Here is a 15,957-nt window from a genome sequence, read left to right on the forward strand (position 1 = left end):
GTAGCAGAATACATATTGGCTTAAATTGATGACGAAATTCGATTTTTAAATCTTTTTTAAGTACAGAGTGTGAACCACCGGGAGAACTGAATAGTTCTCACCTAAATTTGTTGCCACGTCTTAAATATATATTGTAGAAAGACCCTAAAATAGGGACAAGAGTACCCCCTGGTACACTAGGACTTTATAGGCATACAGAAAAAGAAAGATATTTTAAAACATAATTTATTTAGAAAGACATAATTTTCATAAAAAACATGTGAGATAATACCAAACATGTGCATCAGTGATACATTATACATAGAATAAACATTGCATCACAAATAAACATTGCATGCTTCAATTTTTCTCCTCTTGGCCTAACATGTTTCGGGAAATTCATTCCCTTCTTCAGAGGCAATACAGGAAAACATGTAGGCATTCTAAGAAAAAAACAAAGACAGTAGTTTTAGCATAATGTCTCAGCAACATCAACATTGTAGCACACAGACACATCCAACATACATACCAGCATTAGATTGTAGATATACTACTCTTAGAAAAAGGTTGCGATTAAAAACTTTTCAGGAAGAGAAAAACTCGTCACCATTTAACCCACAAGGGGAAAATAATAGTAGACCCAATTTGGACTCGATATAAAACCCCCACAAGGGTTCCCACACCAAAAACCCCACTGTAATCAAAAGTAAATGTATTGACCAATAATTTATATTGTGCATTAAGAGGGCTTACAAGAGTATTTAGCATGCATCATGGGCTTTACACACCAGGCTCTCTATTTTGAAAAAGCGCTCTATCTGTAAAGCAAATAAAAGTCATCAATTTTAATATTAATTACCTCGCAGTGTATACCTCATTGCTCATAGAGGAACATCTGCTCAAATAGACTAAATTGAAGGGTGGCTTAATATAGAGCTTTTTTGATACAAAAAGTTTAATTGATACACGAAAGAATAGCTAAAACTTACTTAAAATGGAGCTGAAACAGAGAGCAGACTGTCAGTGGCGTTGTTCGTCATGAGGAGCACAAAGCTGCATTTATTTTCACGCCAGACGCGGAATTAAAAGGCCGCCGGCGCATGTGCATTGATCAATACATAGTCTGCTGACACCAGGGGATGTGTCTTACAAAGCGCCTTTGCGTACATAAACGTGATGACGTCATCACGGAGCGACCGCACAATGAATAAACGAGCCGCCCACAGAGGCCATAGAGGGAGTAATCATCTGATGCCATAATTGAATCACGGCGCAGCATTACTGTCACCAAGGCAAACGGTAAAGCATAATGATACAGAACAATATGCAAAGAAGAACTCTGGGAGAGAGGTGAACAAAAGGGGACCCCCAGGGCAAGAACTGCACAGTGAAAAGTCGCGACAGGATGCAGTGGAAGGGCGCCATGCAGCCCAAGCCCACCAACGCAAAAGATAGTCACAAAAAACACGGCACCCCAGGAATGGAACAGGAGTAGCCGGGCTGTGCCACATGCAACGTGTGCCCATCCAAAAGCCCCCGGGGGTGACGATGGGCACCCGTGCACCGGGTGGGGATAAACCGAGCCACAAATGATGAAAATTTGACCAAAAATAATGAAAAAACAAGGGAAGAAAAAAGGAAAAGTAAATTCACAATATCATCCACAAGCTAATTATGCTGGCAAGAATTCGGATGTAAAAGTGAGCCTACAATGGAACACGGGGGGGGGGGGGGGAATTATTATACAAGCATAAATTTTATGCAAATTAATATTGAATTTTTTTCAAAAAGTACAGGCAGACATTATATACATGAATGGAAATACATTAACAAGCCAGAGTATAAATTGTTGTAACATGGTCATTTTTTTCACATCCTCCTGAAACAAAGCCATCCAAGAATGGATGAAAGCTCAGTTGGGTGTTAAGGCCTCCCTCTGGAGCAGCACTTTATTCCAGTCACCAACTCAATTGTCCGGGTGAACACGATTGAGGATAGTGAATAGAATACAAGGGAATTTTCCTGTATGATGATGTTGTACGTGCCGCCCCAGGGGGAGGTCAGGGTTGGCACTCTTCATACTTAAAATGTGTCATATTGCTCTTTTACAAAATTCTAATTTAGTCTTACCTACATGAAAACAATGGCATTGACATGTTTGAAGGTAAATAACCCTGAAAATTTTACAGTTCACATAATGTCTTGGTCTATACATTTTACCATTGGGCAGAATGAATTTTGATTGTGTATTCCCCCACATGTAAAAGTACCAAGTCTCTTACAGATGTCAGATTGAAAGGTACCGGTGTATTCGCTTTTTACCAATTGGTCTCTCAGCGACTGTGATCGTTTAAAAGTAATAGTAGGAGTTGCCGATATGTGTGGTTTTAAATTCGGGTCTAATGTAATAAATGCCAGTGTTTGTCTAGGATTCTTTTAAGAGCCCTATGTTGTTTATTATATGGGGTGATTAGTCTGGTAATTGATTTTGAATTGTCAAATTTTTTTGGGCAAATAATATTTGTTGTCTTGTTTTACCATACGCACGTCTAAAAGCTTTTTTCAGACAAGTGGGGGAATAGCCTTGATCCAGGAGGTGATTTTTTAGTAAATTGGCTTCATATATGAATTCTGTATCTGTGGAGCAATTGCGTCTGAGCCTCAAGTATTGTCCATATGGAATGGATTTAACGAGAGGCTCAGGATGCGAGCTAGACGCATGTAAAATAGTGTTGCCAGTGGTTTCTTTGAGATATAGCCCGCTGGATAGTCGACCATCTGCTGATTTAAAAATCTTAAGGTCGAAAAATGCAATCGAGGTGTCACTGAATGTAATGGTGAAAAAAGATTGGAATTATTCTGATTCATGGCGTTAACAAAAGCTTGTAAGGTGCTGTCCCAAACCATCAAGATATCATCTATATACCTGAACCATGACACCACATGGGAGGTATAAGATGATAATTCCTCACTCAATAAGAGAGCCTGCTCCGACTCCCACAGGTACAGGTTGGCATACGATGGGGCACAACAAGTCCCCATCGCAACCCCCTGTACATGGAGGTAGAAGATGTTATGTGTCAAAAGGAAATCCAAAGCTTCTAACAGAAAGGAGTTTAGTTTGGGATTTATGGGATTGTGACAAAACATGTTTTATAGCAGCTAAACCAAGGCTGTGAGGAATAGAGCTATATAATGATTCCACATCGACGGTAACTAGAAAAGAATGAGGAGGAATATGCATGTCTTCTAGATATAGTAACAAATGAATAGTATCTTTGATATATGACGAGAGATTAGTGACAAAAAGTCTCAAATGACTGTCAATAAATCTACTAAGGTTTTCGGTTAAAGAGCCATTCCCTGAAATGATAGGGCGTCCTGGAGGGTTTATTGAATTTTCGTGTATTTTTGGAAGACAGTACAATGGAATACGCGGATAAGGAGTTCTAATATATTCCCACGTATCCTTGTCAATTGCGCCATTGCAGAATGCTCCATCTACTAATTAGTGAAAGGCCTCATCGAATTTGTCAATGAGGCCCCTTGAAATGGGTTTATACCATGACTTGTTGGTGACAATTCTATGACATATCTTTGCATATTGCTAATTCGGCATAATTACGATGTTACCCTCCTTGTCGGGCAGTTTGATAGTTAAAGAATGGTCCCTTTTTAATGATTGTAAAGCAACGTGTTCATTACTGGTGAGATTACCGCAGAATGCATGTGGTTTTAATTTCCGAATCTCTGCTGTAGTTAGATTAATAAATGCCGTCAGATTAGGGTTGCCTGCAAATAAAGGGAATTTATCAGACTTCCTTTTGAATTTTTTAGGATCAGGTATAGATGAAGGTTCTTGGGCGATGTGGGCTTCCAGGAGGGCCTCAATATCGACAGAGTCGATAATATCACTAGGGTCCTGTTCTTCAAGAAGAGTTAATAAATCAACTAGAGCTTCCTCCGATTTTTGAATGTCTGATTTTGAAACTACTGTTTCTTTAGAGTGTAAATTTTTGATTGTTTTTTGATTGTTTCAAAAGGATCCAAACTAGCATGCGGGCGAAAGGTAAGACCCTTGCACAAAAGATCCTTTTCAGCTTGAGAAAGGGAGTGTTTGGAAAGATTGATAATATTTAGAGTGAGAACAGAAATCTTCTTTTAAGGTGGATTGAGAGACTAACTGTCTGGAGGACATGCCTCCATTTGGTGCACTAAAAAATCATTATCTGATTTAGATGATATGGCAGTTTTAGAGGAAAGTGACCCAACACCAGAAGATACTGCAGAAGAAGATTGATTAGCACGCCGTGTGTTACCTTTACCAAAAGATGAAAGGATAGAAGGTTGTTGTGTGGAGATGGGATCTGTTACTCTCTTCTTAGTAGATCCCTTGGTGAAGACCTCTTCATTTTTTTTCGATTTGCCATTTCTATACCTATTTTGAAAGGAAGAGGAAACCGAGAAATTTAGTGATCAGTTGGATCCTGAGTTGCCCAAATTTTGTCCCAGCTTTTCTTTGTGATGGTGATGTACAGTCTGAGCCCATTTATAGGCCTTCCCTTCCTGAAAGGCGCACTTGTCTTTGATTTCTAATTTCTCTTGAGATAATTAATTAAGACGTATCTTTATTTTTTCCTCATACTCCTTAAAGCTTGGCAGATCACGAAAAGTAAGCAGTTTGGCATAGATGGCATAAATTTCTCTATCATACAAAGCGATACTTTTTTTATATTCCTCACTCAATAAAGTCATCATAGTCTTCGTACATGCTTGTAATTTTTTTTCCCATTTTGTCTTGAAAGAGGAATCAATTTCATCTAGCATGGGAAATATTTGAATCCGTAATCCTAGAGGATTGATATATTCTCTAATATATCAATTGAATCCATCGGCATGCCAAAAACATGTCACCTTTTTATCAACGATCTTTCTCAGCTGAAAGAACAGAGAAGAAATCTCTGATTGAGAGGAAGATTTTTTACTATAATCTTTGGAAAAACCCACCATAAGGGTATCCCACTCTTTGCCTTGAAACATTGTCAAAAACTTTTACCTGCTGTTAGAATGATGAAAATCTCAATTATTATGAAAATAATATTTTAAATTAAAAAAACAAAAACTTTTATTTCAATTTAATTTATCAAAGAAAATACTTTTTGATAATGAAAAAAAATGCTGTGGTTCAAGGTGGGGGGAATGGGTATTTTCTACCCTAACGTATTAAGTACAGAGTGTGAACCACCTGAAGAACTGAATAGTTCTCACCCAAATTTGTTGCCACATCTCAAATATATATTGTAGAAAGACCCTAAAATAGGGTCTATAGGTATACACTGCAAAGTAATTAATATTAAAATTGATGACTTTTATTTGCTTTACAGATAGAGCGCTTTTTCAATATAGAGAGCCTGGAGTGTACAGCCCATGATGCATGCTATATACTCATGTAAGCCCTCTTAATGCACAATATAAATTATTGGTCAATACATTTACTGTTGATTAAATTTAGTCAATTACCGTATTTATCGGCGTATAACACGCACTTTTTTCCCCTTAAAATCAGCCTGTTATACGCCGATCCTCCGCGATTTCTGCACGATTTTTGGGCTCTAGGCGGCTTTCAGCCGCCTTCGGCCCTTCTCACGGCTTTCGGCCGCCTTCGGCCCTTCTCGTCAGCTGAAAACCGCCGAGAAGGGCCGAGAGCGGCCGAAAGCCCCTGAGTACAGCCGAAAGTGGCCGAAAGCCGCCAAGTATGGCCGAAGGCGGGCAAAAGCCGCAGAGTACGGCCGAAGGTGGCCGAAAGCTGCCGAGAACTACCGGGCGCCGCCGAGATACACAGGACATCTCGGCGGCGCAATTTTTAAAAATAAAAGCTGACATCACGGAGGGGACAACGATGCACAAGGCTGCAATGATGGACAGGCTGCATGACGGACAGGCTGCAATGACAAGGCTGCAATGACGGACAGGCTGCAGGCTGCAATGACAAGGCTGCAATGATGGACAGGCTGCATGACATGGCTGCAAATGACACTGACAAGGCTTCAGATGGACACTGATAAGGCTGCATTGATGGGCATTTAAATGTAAGTTTTTTTTCCTTAAATTTCCCTTTTAAAAGTTTTTTTCCTTATAATTTCCTCCTAAACTTGGGGTGCGTGTTATACGCCGATAAATACGGTAATTAGTTTTAGGATCCTCTGTGCAAACGGACTATGGGGTTTTTGGTGTGAGGATCCTTGTGGGGGTTTTATATCGAGTCCAAATTGGGTCAACTATTTTTTTCCCCTTGTGGGTTAAATGGTGACGAGTTTATCTCTTCATGAAAAGTTTTTAATCACAACCTTTTTCTATGAGTAGTGTATCTACAATCTAATGCTGGGTATGTCAGATGCGTCTGTGTGCTACAATGTTGATGTTGCTATGAGACAGTATGCTAAAACTACTGTCTTTGTTTTTTTCTTAGAATGCCTACATTTTTTCCTGTATTGCCTCTGAAGAAGGGAATGAATTTCCCGAAACATGTTAGGTCAAGAGGAGAAAAATTGAAGCGTGCAAGGTTTATTCATGAATATATATTCTATGTATAATGTATCACTGATGCGCATGTTTGGTATTATCTCATGTGTTTTTTATGAAAATTGTCTTGCTAAATAAATTATGTTTTAAAATATCTTTCTTTTTCTGTATGCCTATAACGTCCCAGTGTACGGGGGGTACTCTTGCCCCTATTTTACGGTCTTTCTACAATTTAAATCTTTTTTATAGCACAGAGTAAAAATCATTGTTTTTATTTTTTTCAAAATTTTTTTGTTTATAGTGAAAAAAAAAAAACGCAGTGGTGATCAAATACCACCAAAAGAAAGCTCTGTTTGCGGGAAAAAATGGCCTAGTCAGGAAGAGGGCAAAACCTTCTGGATGTCAAGTGTTTAAAGCAAAAGATACAATTTTGTTTTGACCTTTTGCTTTTAAGGGTAAAGGAGAGCTTTGGGGTCTTAAAGGGGCATTTTAAAGGGACAGTGAAAAGATTCAAAAAAAGTAATAAAATACATTTTAAAGCATCACCTATGGAGATTTTTAAGTACCGTAGTTTGGTGCCATTCCACGAGTGCGCACAATGTTAAAGCATGACATGTTAGGTATCTATTTACACGACATAACATCATCTTTCAAATTATACAAAAAATTGCGGTATATATTATGTTTTTTTTTATTTAATGAAAATCTATTTTCTCCCAAACAAATTGCGTTTAAAAAGATGTTGCGCAAAAATCGTGTGACATAAAACAATTCCAATGACTGCTTTTTTATTCTCTAGGGTCTCTGCTAAAAAGAATAGTCATTTTCTAGCAAAAAATACAGATTTTTACTTGTAAACAACAAATGTCAGAAAAAAAAACTGGGTCATTCATAGTACACAGTGCAGAATATGTTAGCGCTATACACTGTGAATGCATAATAATAATGTGGGGCTGTGGTAGGTACATTATAGAGTTAAACTGGCTTTACATTATAAAGTTTACATTCAATGTACATTGATATAAATATTCTCATCAGAACATGATGACTTGACAAATGTCATTTGAAAGTACTTTAAAATAAGGATTTTCCATTCTATAAAACTTCATAAAACATTGATCGATTCTTCACAGACAGAGGAGTACCCGGTGATCTTGACCTAGGACAAAAAAGGGTACTCGGTAATCCTTACTTGTGGGAACAGAAGGGCACAATGGTTTTTATGAGCTGGGGGGGAACACAGGGGTACCAGGTGATCCTGACCTTGGGGAAACAGAGGAGTTTTCAGTGAACCTAACCCTGCTAAATCCCCCTGCAAATTTTCAGGTATATGGGCCTGCTGGACTCAATTTCAAACCACAGACAGATACAAGACCTTAATGGGACTAGATCCCAACAGACCCACAAACTAAATACAGAATACAAGACACTTAATCCCAAAAAAAGACCAGACCTCTAATTCCAGGCATTGGGCCGCTCCCCCCTACCCAAGGAATGAATCTGGGAGGACCCCACGTAGAGGAAGACTATAATTACTAATACCAACAATACTAACCTAGATTTAAAGCACAATTTTCCAACATACCCCACCCTACCATATACTTATATTTCTACCTGATAGAAGTAGCTTTACTGACCACGGAGACCTAGGAGATCTAGGAGGAAAACCCCTCTTCCTCCCCCCCCTACTCCCCAATCCCTTTCCTCTCTTTCCTCTTTAATACCTTTCCATACACCCCTTCAAATCAACCCCAACCATCCCATTTCTTTTCAACATATTGCAACATGGGGCTGTTCCACATGGAACTCCTCATATACAAGGAGACAGTTAGAAACAGACCCTTTTCCATCCACATAAACAGATAGTCTCACTCCTCCTTCACCTAAGCTCATCCTCTTACAGAAATGAGACTCCAGCTGTACACCAAGCGTCATTCATTTTAACTTCTGCTAGGGTTGAATCCATCCTAAAAAAAATTTTTTTTTTACAAGTCTCATCTGGAAGTTCAGACCGATGAATGTTCAAGATATTTTTATATGCTTGCCATGTATACAACACAACTAAAATATGCTTGTCATTGTTGACTGACGTACTTAATGTGCTGGATGTCACTACTATGCATTATTCTTTATTACCGTACTTGCAATAAAAATTTTATTGGAAAAAAAAACAAACAGTTAACCAATAGAAAAAAATAGCCTAACAGTATAAGCTAAGAACATTTGGCCAGAAGAGGAAATAATATGAGAGAGACCTCTGCAGTGTAAACTAATCTGTGTATTTATAAAAACTTGTCTCTTAAAACTGCATGTATATTCATTTTGTGGGAATAGGGGCAAAAAATTATGTTATTGGGCTATTTTCTCTCCAGTTCAAATGTTTTTTTGTTTGTAAGAATAAAGTGAATCAAGAAATTACCACATTATGATCACCAGATGGTGCTGAAGATCATAGTGAATATTGCATTGCATAGTAGCCCATTATGTGTCACTTACTTGACACAGGAGCCAGCGATGTCACCGCTGTCCCCTGTAGCACAGAGCGTCCACCTTCTTGCGGGTATCACTGCTCTGCCCACTTACAGCGCCAGAGCAGCGATGACATCACTAGTGCGCATGGGAGCCACCACTAACAGCATATCGCCGTTAGCAGCGGCATGCTGCTAACGGCGATAGTGCGCCTGCGCACTGCTGTCTACGGCGCCTGTCTTTTAGTAAATATCTCCTAAACCATTTAGGTTTAGGAGATATTTCTTGGACCTACAGGTAAGCCTTAATCTAGGCTTACCTGTAAGTCAAAGTGGTTTGTAAGGGTTTACAACCACTTTAAGGTGGTGCGAATTGTAGCGGCAGGAATCTTCTGATTTCTGTTGTGGCTAGGTGTGGCCTTTGGCCTTGTTCACTATAGTGACAGGTCACCGACAGCCCCAGCTATTTGTGGCTCTTTGCACAGTCAGTGTTTATATGATTGCCGCTGGGCGCACTTTGTGTGCATTCAGCAGTGATCACCGCTGGCTGTTCGGACAGCCACAAACACCTGCCGCCACCGGCAATAAATAGAAACTGACATTACACACATTACAGGGATTATTTCTCATGCATGTTAAAACATTTGTATAGAGATTTTTTTCTTAAAATAGACCCCTTAGTAAATTTACATTGCCAAGAGCATATCTCTGCATAAAGTAGAGATAAAGGCAAAACTTTTTGTATTTTTTTTGGATCCAGAATATTTTTTTTGCCATCTGTGTCCTATTGGGGAAATTGTCCTTAATTTCCTGTCCTTCCATTGACTTAAATGCAAAAACGCCTGTCAATCACAATACTATGTGAGCACTGATCTTCACATGCCACTATATTCGCTTGCAAGTCTGGAATGCATAGGACTTTTTGGAATCGCACTCAAAAGGTTTTGGATTTAGTTTTCCTTAAAGTGGATGTAACCCCTCACATATACCCAGTAAAGTGAATAACCTCAGATGATAAGAGGAAGAGCTAGGAACACATTGCTCAAAGCCACCTGTGAGGATCTGATGAGCTGCTGAAGAGATCTGGGTTCCTGCCTGGTCCACAGCTAGGGAAATCCAATGAAAGCAAAGAAGAATGGCAGCACATCTGGAAGTAAAATCAAAAGAATTTATTGAAAGTCCATAAAACTAAGTGAACATGACATGTTTTTGTGGTTGAACTGGATAGACTTGTGTCTTTTTTCAACCTGACTAACTATGGAGTATGCTGCATCATATGACAAACATCAATCCAAAAAAAGGTGCTCAGTGCATGCATTTCATCAGACATGCTTACTCATCACTTACGAGTAAGTAAGCACGTCTGTGTGAAACGCATCCACTGAGCACCTTTTATGGATTGATGTACATCAGGTTCGCTTGATTTTATGGACTTTCAATAAATTCTTTTAATTTTACTCCCGGATGTGCCATTCTTCTTTAACCTCAGATGATACATTGAGATGAAACAAATCTTTCTACATAAGTTTTACTTGTATATATGCTGTCTTTCTACACTTTCTACACAGTGGCGGTGTGTCCATAAGGGCGCACGGACGCCGCCTTTATCACCAATAGATAGATTCATGCATTGCATGAATCTATCTATGGCCGCTGCTGCCACACCCTATTCAGGCGCCCAGCCCCTTTCCTTTTCTGAATTACAGCGTTGGAGCATTTTTTTTTAAGAACCTGATTAGAGCCATAGGATCTAATAGGCGTCAAAAAAGGTAAACAGCGAGCGCCATGCTTGGCACTTGCAGTTCACTCAGCTGTGTTAGGAAAGCAAATGAATATCCGCTTTCCTAACACTGAACCGCCTCTCTGACAATCAGGTGCTTGGGTCTGTTACCCGTCACCTGATTGGCTGAAATGACAGGCGCTGTGATTGGACACCTATCAGGTGTCCAATCATAGCAGAGGACAGGAGAAGACATCAAGGAGACCGCTCACCGCCGTTACCCGCTGCCCCATCGAAACACAGGGTAAGTGCCAGGCAGGCGGGGGGGGGGGGCACTGGCAACATTTGATGGGCACAGTGGGAGCATTTGATGGCACAGGGGCTGCGTTTGATGGCACAATGGTGGCAATTGATGGGCACAGTGGCTGCGTTTGAAGGCACAGTGGTGGCAATTGATGGGACAAGTGGCTGCGTTTGATGGCACAGTGGCTGTGTTTGATGGCATCTTTTTCAGTTTGTATGCGCCACCCCCCCCCAAAAATAATTTGGAGCACCAGCCACCACTAGATAGAAATCTTTCTTCCTCTTTCAGCAGTGGGCAGGGAGTCTGGGGTTACACTGGTTCACATTGGAGCATGCCAAATCAGCGGCAATTGTCAGCAATGGCACAGTCCATGATGCTGCATTTTCGGCCATTCTCAAAAGTCTCTTCTGTACTACTTTTGGTGACTTCGGGTGCGATTTCCATTGACATCTGTGCAGCAACTGTACAGATGTCTCTGAAATCGCCCCCAAAGTTGGGCCTGACATGCGGAAATGAAATTGTGCGAGTTCATCAGAATTCACACGATTTCATTCCCGCTGTCAGTGTGAACCTGGGCTGAGAGCTAATTGGTGAAAAGGCACCCACCCCCCTCCACATAGCCAGAGGAACGAAGGAACATGCAGAGCTGTAGTCTGAATGGACAAATTTTCTGCTTATCTACCTCTAAACTCTCTCACTGACACACATTTTCAGCTGCTGTTCTCTCATGTGTCTGAGAACTTGTCAGAAGTCATTCTAAGGATTAAACAAAGGAACGGAGCAGCAGAAAGACACAGCACTTAGAGCTTTGGAGAGAAATAAGTAAACACTACAGATATATGTGCCTAGGTCAAATTTCATGAATGGAGTTTACAACTACTTTAAGTTATACGTTAAAGCGGAGCCACTGCCACATTTGGCACTTTTTTTGGGGGGGGAGCGGGTACCTAGTTTTGACAGATAACCGCTCCCTCTTCCGGGTAAGATTGCTACGGCGATCTCTGAGTATTTCCAGCTCCTCCTCCTTTCCACCCGCTGCCCTCTGGAACACACATAGGCCCCAGAAGACGGCGGGACCATTCAGAAAGTGCAGCGCGACTTCCGCATGAGCAGCAGGAAACTGTGAAGCCTGAAGGCTTTACTGTTGAAGATGCCGATGTCTGCACCCAAAGCCAATTGACGAATTAGCTTAGGGTGCCCACATCACTTGATCCCTGGACAGGTACAGTAAGTGTCCTTATATTAACAGTCAGCAGCTACAAAATTTGAAGATGCTAACTTTTAATTTTTATTGGCCAGACTGGAGCTCCTCTTTAAACAGGTATTTTGTTTTATGAAAAATGAATAGGAGGAGAGGATGGTCACTTTAACACATTCTGTCACACTCATGTGACTGGCTCTCCTCCAATAAATCTGCTAAGTGCCGCTGGCATAGTACCGTGGCCTACTTTTTATGAATGGGCTGCAAAAGGCTGAGTATATAAGGAGAGTAGGTAATGATATTCATTCACTGTTAGAAATCACCTCCTAGTCATTATTTGTAGGCTTAGTAATATGACATTAATATGCGTTTCTAGAAGAATGGTCAAACATTGCCATAGACACACTTCTAAACCTTGTGGACAGCCTTCCCAGAAGGATTGAAGCTGTTATAGCTGCAAAGGGTGGGCCAACTCCATATTGAACCCTACGGACTAATATTGGGATGCCATTAAAGTTCATGTGCTTGTAAAGTCAGGTATCCAAATACATTTTATATATCTATATATATATATATATATATATATATATATATATATATATATATACCGTATATACTCGAGTATAAGCCGAGATTTTCAGCCCCTTTTTTTAGGCTGAAAGTGCCCCCTCGGCTTATACTCGAGTCAACGCCGTCTGCCTACCTGATCAGCGTGTCGTGCAGACAGACGGCAGCCATTCCACTGTTCAAAAGCCGCGCCTCCCTGTCTGTGATAGGCGGAGCACTCAATTTCCCAGCAGTCAGTGTTCCGCCTATCACGGACATCCTCTCATCCTCGTCCGTAGTATGAGGATGAGCGGATGTCCGTGATAGGCGGAACACTGACTGCTGGGAAATTGAGTGTTCCGCCTATCACAGACGAGGAGGAGAGGTGCGGCTTTTGAATCCTGGAATGGCCGCCGTATGTTTTTATGACATGCTGATTGGTGCAAAATGCCACACGGAGCTGCAGATGGGCACACAGAGGCATGCACAGGACACAGGTAGGCTGCAATGGACACAGGGAGGTACACAGGGAGGTATGCAGCTGCAGATGGGCATTGTTGACCCTCTTTTCCACTTACAGTAGCTACTGCATGTCTCATCTTCGGCTTATACACGAGTCAATAAGTTTTCCCAGTTTTTTTGTGGTAAATTAGGGGCCTCGGCTTATATTCGAGTCGACCTATACTCGAGTATATACGGTGTATATATATATATATATATATATATGTGTGTGTGTGTGTGTGTAGCGGGGGTCTGCTCTGCCACCCTCGACTGACACAGGCATGGACGTGCCTTTCAGCCCCTGCACGGCTTTCTCCTTTCCCTCTTGTTTCCCTGTGTGCAGAATGACACTCACACACAAGGCACCCGCCCACTCTGCCCTTTCCCCTGTCTCCCTATTGGCAGAGGTGGAGAGTCTTTCATCAGGGAGCAGCAGAAGGAAGTGTGGAATATAAAGTCCCAGCACAAAAAACAGCCTGACTGACTTTTAAAGTGACAGGACTGCAATTCCCAGGCTGCACTCCAGAGAGCTCAGAGAATTGTGGGAAAGACTATAAAAGTACAGGGTGGACTAGGCCCAGGCCTCTTTTTGTTTCCTAGATCCTCTCATATGGACACCATCCTGTCGCTGTGAGAGGGGGATTGCAGCCTACCACGCGGTGTACCACGTTCCACCCAGATGAGAGGGGCCTGGCTCTGTTTGCTGTTCACTGACATCCATCCAGCCAGTGTGTGTCAAGCTTCACGTCAAAGATCGAGACAGCGTATGTGCTGCACGATTGTCACTACAGTCCAGAAGACATCAGAGCGATCTGGTCATTGGTGAGAGGGCAAATCGCTGACCTTTACCCATGCTTTGTCCCAGTTACATTGAGACACTTTGAACAGACATCTTTACCCCAAGAATACTTTACGGCATTTATTTGAACACTGTGCTTAGACATCTTTTAGCCTTTTTCATGATATTTACTGTTTCCCCTACACCTAATCAGATTACAGTTAACGAGCTTCAACAAGCTGGTGAAGAACATCAGATTTGCAACGGGGGCATTGTTGTTTTAAGGGCCCTTAAACCATTACTTTTATGTCAAATGTCTCATTAGAGTTAACGGTTAATAGTTTGGCCTGGGGTTCCCCTTTAGTATTGGTAATATCTACAAGTATTCAATAGTTTTGAAGAAGGTATTTATGGATTATCTGTCCCTGACTGTATTGATGCCGACTATTTGCATACTTGTTTGAGCACTATAAAAAATCCCTTCAACCAAATCTGGTTGACCAATACCATTTTGAGTTTCTTACTGCCTAAGTAAATTGAAGAAAATTTTAATAATGTTAATAACTTTGCTACAATGTAAAGCAATTAATGTACAGCCAGTATAACAGTGTCAATTTGCTGTCCCCTCAAAATAACTCAACACACAACCATTAATGTCTAAACCACTGGCAACAAAAGTGAGTACACCCATAAGTGAAAATGGCCAAATTGGGCCCAATTAGTCATTTTCCCTCGATGGTGTCATGTGACTCATTATTGTTACAAGGTCTCAGGTGTGAATGGGGAGCAAGTGTGTTAAATTTGGTGTTATCTCTCTCACTCTCTCATACTGGTCACTGGAAGTTCAACAAGGCACCTCATGGCAAAGAACTCTCTGAGGATCAGAAAAAAAGAATTGTTGCTCTACATAAAGATGGCCTAGGCTATAAGAAGATTGCCAAGACCCAGAAACTGAGCTGCAGCACGGTGGCCAAGATCACACAGCGGTTTAACAGGACAGGTTCCACTCAGAACAGGCCTTGCCATGGTCAACTAAAGAAGTGGAGTGCACGTGCTCAGCGGCATATCCAGAGGTTGTCTTTGGGAAATTGATGTATGAGTGCTGCCAGCATTGCTGCAGAGGATGAAGGGGTGCGGGGCCAGCCTGTCAATGCTCAGACCATACGCCGCACACTGCATCATATTATTCTGCATGGCTGTCGTCCCAGAAGGAAGCCTCTTCTAAAGATGATGCACAAGAAAGCCCGCAAACAGTTTGCTGAAGACAAGCAGACTAAGGACATGGATTACTAGAACCATGTCCTGTGGTCTGATGAGATAAACTTATTTGGTTCAGATGCTGTCAAGGCAACCAGGTGCGAAGTACAAACACAAGTGTATCTTGTCTACAGTCAAGCATGGTGGTGGGAGTGTCATTGTTTGGGGCTGCATGAGTGCTTCCGGCACTGGGGAGCTACAGTTCATTAAGGAAACCATGAATGCCAACATGTACTGTGACCTACTGAAGCAGAGCATGAGCCCCTCCCTTCAAAGACCGGGCCTGCAGGGCAGTATTCCAACATGATAACGACCCCAAATACACCTCCAAGATGACCACTGCCTTGCTGAAGAAAATGATGGTAAAGGTGATGGACTGGCCAAGCATGCCTCCAGACCTAAACCCTATTGAGCATATGTTGGGCATCCTGAAACCGAAGGTGGAGGAGTGCAAGGTCTCTAACATCCACCAGCTCCGTGATGTCGTCAAGGAGGAGTGGAAGAGGACTCCAGTGGCAACCTGTGAAGCTCTGATGAACTTCATGCCCAAGAGGGTTAAGGCAGCGCTGTAAAATAATGGTGGCCACACAAAATATTGACACTTTGGGCCCAATTTGGACATTTTCACTTAGGAATGTACTCACTTTTGTTGTCAGCGGTTTAGACATTAATGGCTGTGTG

At 41.5% G+C, this 15,957-nt stretch overlaps 1 long non-coding RNA gene across 1 annotated transcript; it reads right to left on the reverse strand.

Annotated features, from left to right (window-relative positions):
* Positions 1–208: 208 nt before the first annotated feature.
* On the reverse strand, positions 209–1,090 carry LOC143963252 (uncharacterized). Its single transcript, XR_013270919.1, has 2 exons — positions 969–1,090; positions 209–422 (listed from the first exon to the last, which is right to left on the reverse strand). It is a non-coding gene; the product is annotated as an uncharacterized LOC143963252 (long non-coding RNA).
* Between the last annotated feature and the right edge of the window lie 14,867 nt (positions 1,091–15,957).

This window comes from Lithobates pipiens, unplaced genomic scaffold, assembly GCF_037356315.1.
Source record: "Lithobates pipiens isolate NorthernLeopardFrog02 unplaced genomic scaffold, aLitPip1_a1.2 Scaffold_8, whole genome shotgun sequence".
In the NCBI taxonomy this organism is placed as follows: Eukaryota; Metazoa; Chordata; class Amphibia; order Anura; family Ranidae; genus Lithobates; species Lithobates pipiens.